Genomic DNA, 6,000 nt, shown 5'->3' with positions numbered 1-6,000 from the left:
CTATTAGAAAAGATTCAAACATACTCAACCACATTTTTTAAATATTAATATATAGATGTATGTTTGCATATATATATATATATATATATATATATATATATATTAGTGGGGATCCCACGGGGCGGGGAGTGCTCTCCCTGTCCCTACTAACAGGTATGAAAATTTCCCCATCCCCATCCTCACGGGGGGAAAATCATCCCCATCCCCACCCCATTTGGGGCGGATCCCCACAGGGATTGAGGAAGTGGGGAAAATTGTCATCCCTAGCAACAGCGTTTTCAAACAAAAAAAAAGACATCGTTTTCTCAGAAAATGGTGTTTCTAACCTACACATCAGCAATGCCATTTTCTGAGAAAACTGTTCTGTATCTGCAGCATCAATAACAAACATATACTTAATAAACCATAAAAAGGAGAATTTATTGCAACCCAAGCACATGAGTTAGGATCTTGTAAGGTCTACAAAGTGGAAGGATGGGCAGCCTTGTTAGGATTAAAATTAGCAATTAAGCTTGGATGTAAAAATAAAGAAAACAAAAGTAATGTGCAAGGAAACTCTCAAATTGAGGCAGAGGCTATAAAAAGATGAAAGCCAAAGGAAAAATGGGTTGATCAACTAATTGAAAATATCAATATCCCTTAGAATCCTAAAGCCTTGTTGTAGTGGAGTTAACCGAGGAGCTGATCACATAGCATATATGGCACACCTGTTGCAAACACCAATAAGATGAGAACTCCTAAAATCCCTTAGAAGTAATAACTATAAGATGTAATAATTTTTTTTTTAATTTTTTTTAACCATGAGAAGACAAAATTCATTTATAAATGTTTAGTAAGGTTGACGATAATGAGGCAGGTTCATGGAAGGTTTTTGTAAATTTTAGATCCCATCTGCTTCCTTAGACTTTTCAACCCGTACCCTCCTCAAAACGTGTAATAGCTTAGATTTTTAAAATCTAAACCCTCTCCGCACATGAAAATGCAAACCCTCCTCGACCCTATGCTCTCTATATTTAAGGGTGGGACAAGTCGAGATGGTAGGTTAGGTTCAAAACTCATATCTTATTTTCTATTATTTCATGTCATACATAAGCAATAAACAAATAGAATTACGTGAAAAAAATCAAAATTTCCAATTATTTGATTAAAACACATAAACTATCAATTATCCTTCACATAAAATTCAAAACAATGTCAACTTCAACACCTAATATGCCTTTTGACAATACATGGATAGAGGAAGATTGGATTTAACCTAATACCATGCCTTACCTATACATGTATGGATTGTAGAATCCCAAAACCTCTCCCTTCTCTAAAATTTGTTTCTAAAGAAAAAACACACAAAAAAAAAAACCTATCCGGTTGGATAGGGACAAATACACGTTAGATAGGATAGAAATTTCCATCCCTATATTACCATCAACAAAAGTAATCAAAGACAAAATCAGTGAGGTAAATTTAGGCAGAACCATGGTTTTCAAAACTGGACCAGACTAGATGGTTGAACCAGAAAACTGAGAACTGGTCCCCAAAAACTGGATTTTCCCCCAAAACCGTTGATTTTGGTCAGCGAACTGCTGAACCAAGTGGTTAACCGTTCGAATGGTTTTGATTGTTATTTTATTTTATTTTATTTTTTTGTTAGAACGAGTCGAGTGTTCAGTTTGAATGGTCAGACCATTCGACCCGATAACGACCCCTGACCGGTTCGATCTCCGGGTCGGTTTTAAAAACCATGGGCCAAACTGTTGATAAAGGAAACATGGCCTAAAGTAATGGGAGAGGAATCTTGTGAGATCTCCACCAAAGTCACAAAACCAATTTTAGGGCCCAAGCCCAACTTTATTTTTAATTTTATATCACAAATAAGGCCCAATCCCTACTTGTATATGTTTGGATCACAAAACCAAATCTGGATTTAGTCATTGTCACCATGTTCTCACGACTCTTTTGACGGTTTGCTGGGAACATCTTCCCATGAATGAAAATATAAAATACAGAGATATTCCTAATGCAGGTCTAAGTATTATGAGTACAGTGTGAAGATGAATTTTGTGAGGACTAAATCCCAACTTCACAAAATCCACTATACATGTGTTACTTGTAGGTAGGGTTGTGAGGACTAAATAACCAATTGAATCTGTTTGGATGGTCCCGAAGTTTTACGTTGGATTGGACTGGTCTAAAATTTGGTTGTTTAGTAGGTTATCGAACTGAAACGGATATAATCCAAATACTCAAAGGTCCATTCAATCATTCACTCAATAATAGAAATCTAGCAAAGTTTAGGGTTCTCTCTCTTTCTCTCTCTCTTCAGGAGGTAATGGATGAAAGGAGGACTGGAGAATCAATTGGTCCACTCCCATCTCTCTAGACCTATTCATAGATTGGGTAGCCCAACAGGCTGGCCAACTGTTTTTGGGCCACAAGCTAACTCAGGCCTAGAACATCGGGCCCGACCTTTTTTGGGCCAGCTTCGGGCTTTCTCAAAAAAAGCCCAGCCCGAACCCAACTTTATAATGTATTTATATAATAGAAAATATATATATAATATATTTTCTTTATTATTCTTATCTTTTTTTAAGTAATAGTGAGATCTTTCATTATATTTTAGGTTTTGAGGTATTTTAATATAAATAAAATAGTTTTTTATTAAATAAAAATGAAAAAAATCTTTTTCCATTTTTTTAGTCAGGCTTGGCCCGGGCTTCAGGCTTTATATAAGGGCTAGGCTTGGGCTCAAGACCTAGGCCTACTGGTTAGGTTGGGTATACTCTATTAATATAGAGACCTAGCCCGACCCGACTTGAACAGGTCTGCATCTCTCTCTCTCTCTCTCTCTAAGACTTACTGTCATATGTAGGTGTTGGCTTTGTTGAGATTGATAGTTATATATAGGTGTCATTTAGGGTTTACATCTCATCTATGTCTATTTTTCAATGACTTATTTGACTTTGACCAGATGTCATTGGAAAAAAAATCTGGCCAAAGCCACAAACAAAGACCAAGTGTGATGAATGATGAGTGATGATCTAAAGAAGGCAACATCATGGCGAGAGTAGTCTGCATCAACTCCAATGACGACATTTATTCCAGGGTTGCATGAACTCATCATGAACCTCATTTGTTCTTTCTTAATTCTTTGGTTGGAATTGTCCAATGGCATGAATCATGATGATGATGAAATGCAAGCAAGCTGTGACATGCAAGGTTTTTAAAACTGGACTAGACAGGGAACCATTTTGGGTTTGGTTCTCAAGTCGAACAGTCTAACCAATTGGTTCGAATGGCCAAAAACTATTGTCTGGGTTGACAGTTTGACTGCTCAGATTAGCGGTTCACTAACCAAATCAACAGTTTTTTGCCAAAAGATGGTTTTGGGGTGAAACAGAACTAGTCAAGTGACCGGTTCCCAGTTTTTTGATCCAACCATTTGGTCTGGTCCGGTTTTGAAAACATTGGTGACATGACAAGAAAGTAATAAATTATTGGCAAATTATGGTTAGTTCAAGTCCATGAAAAGAAAGAGGTTTTGAAGTTCATTCAGTTTTTTTAGCAACAAGAAATTGTCAAAACCCCTTCATGGTTAGAAGAAAAATAATGAACTTTGCTAGTGGATTTGAATGTAGAAATTATAGGATTTGAGTGTAGTCTCAAATTTAAGAAATAAAATTGGTTCATATTATCAAATTTTGGTTAAAAGTGGTTTATTTTCTATATTTTCAATAAGCTAACCCAAGCCGCAATTGCAACTCATTTTTCATTTCATTGGTCTTTTTCTTTCTCTTCTTTTATTTATTTTTGCATATTTGCCAACTCTTTTAAAATGCATATGGTTTTATTGATGATTTTGCAAATGGGGTTTGAAGCAAAGGACATTAGTGTTCATGGTTCTTTAATATTAGGAACGGCAACTAGGTGAGTTCGGGGTGGGGATCATATTCCTCGTCCTCGATCCTGATTCTGAAATAAATCCTTGTCCCTGACTCTGATCCCCATCATGGACCCGAATCCCCAATTTTTTAGTTATCAGTATTTTTGAAAAATAAATAAAAGTATTAAAATATCAATAATATTTTAAATATATTTTGATATACAAATAATATAAATAATATCATATTTATATATTTAATACAAATAATATTATATATAATTGGGGTTAGGGTGAGGTGGGGACCTCATTCTCCATCCCCGAACCCATTGGGTACTCATCGAGGATGTAGAAAATTGCCATCCCTTTTTAATATCTTGTGACAAGGAATTTGTTGAAGAACCTTCGGATTTCATTGAAAAGCATGGTTTAGTGTAGAAATTAATTTGTTTTCTATTTTATCTTGATTTATTTTTTACATTGATGCATTTATATATTTTTTAAAATTCTAATATATTTTTGTAGTTTTTATATTTTTTTGGGTTTTCATGTAATTTTTTTTGTTTCATTCATTTTGGATTAGATTGGACCCAATCTAGTCCATTTGCATTTTAATTGGACTAGTATGGATTCAATTTGTTTGGGTTTTAGACTTGATTGGATCCAATCCATTTGTAAATAAATGGATCCATATTGGATTGGATCGAACTAGACCAAATCCAATCCTATTGACACCCCTTTTGTAGGTTGTTGAAAATCCAGAGTCAAATGAAAATAACGAACCTCAGATATGCTACAAATAGTAATGTGCAATGTGTTTAACCAATCAATAATGAACACGCCAATGCTTTGTGCAATAAATATTTGAGACAAGATCTACTCTTCACAAAGCGCTCCTTACACCAACCTCAGAACACGTTTTCAACCACACATTGAGAACATCTCCTGTACTTGTATGATTCATGGTAGATGTTCCCAACACATAGTGCAATGTGCTTGTGAGGTTAGTTTGAGGTAGAGGTGCACTCTTTGAGGAGCAAATCCCAATTCCACATATTTGATGTGTTCAGTTTTGATAGGAATGGCAATGGGAAGGGGTGGGGCCGACTCTATTGTTATTTATCAGAGATGAGACTTTTAATTTAGTTGAAATTGTGAGTGTTCATGAGTTGGTTCGGTTCGGTCGTAGGCTATTTGGCCAACCAAATTGACCTAGTTAGGTTGGGATTTGGTCAGTTTAAACCGATTGACCTTTTGTGAAAACCAATCCACTCAAATTGTATTGGTCTGGGTTGATTTTTTGGTTTGGTCAGTCGAAACAATTTAAACTTAAAAATTTAATTTAATTTTAAAAATTATAATGCAATTATTATAAAATAAATTTAAAAAATAGATTTATGATATAAAACATTTTAGACTAATTAAGAAATATGGAAAATTTCCCACTTTTTCATATTAAAAATTATATTTAAAATATAAAATATTAATAGATATCCATGGTTAGGTCCAATTTTGGTTGGTTTACAAATGACCAAAGTGAAATTGATCCAATTTGGTCGAATTGTAAAATTTTTTAACCAAAGCTTACCTAAAATACTAGAAAACCGACCAACTTAGTTTCATTAGTTTGATGAATAAACCTAACTGAAATTAATTATTTTTATTTTTGTATTATAAAAAATTATTAAAAGTATTATATAAAATATGAATAATTATTAATTATTTAAAAGTTGAAAATATAAAACAATTGTATACTCTTATGTAATTCTATTAGGGTCATTTACTAGGACACACCCTATAATTTTACATATTTATTTAAACCTACCTTATAGTTTTCATTTTACTAAAACGTCCCATATATTTTACAACTTTTTACTTAATCAACCTTTCATTAAGGAGTGCTTGTTTTGCCATTAGGCCAACGATTTTTTATTCCAAAAATACATTTAACACTTTTTTATACAAAAAACAAAATTGGCCAAATATAGCCAATAGAGTGGTTGCCCGTGTCTTATTACGAGCAAAAATGGCATTTTTATTTCTATTTTCTTTTGATTAAATTTATTTAAATGAACATTAGGGTCAATACTATCATTTTCCACTATCATCTAATGGAAGATTGATTA

The sequence above is a fragment of the Nelumbo lutea genome, chromosome 1, assembly GCF_056320005.1.
Source record: "Nelumbo lutea isolate HS-2025 chromosome 1, American lotus-T2T, whole genome shotgun sequence".
Classification (NCBI taxonomy): Eukaryota; Viridiplantae; Streptophyta; class Magnoliopsida; order Proteales; family Nelumbonaceae; genus Nelumbo; species Nelumbo lutea.
The sequence above is the reverse complement of the archived record's forward strand: the minus strand, read 5'-3'. Positions refer to the sequence as shown.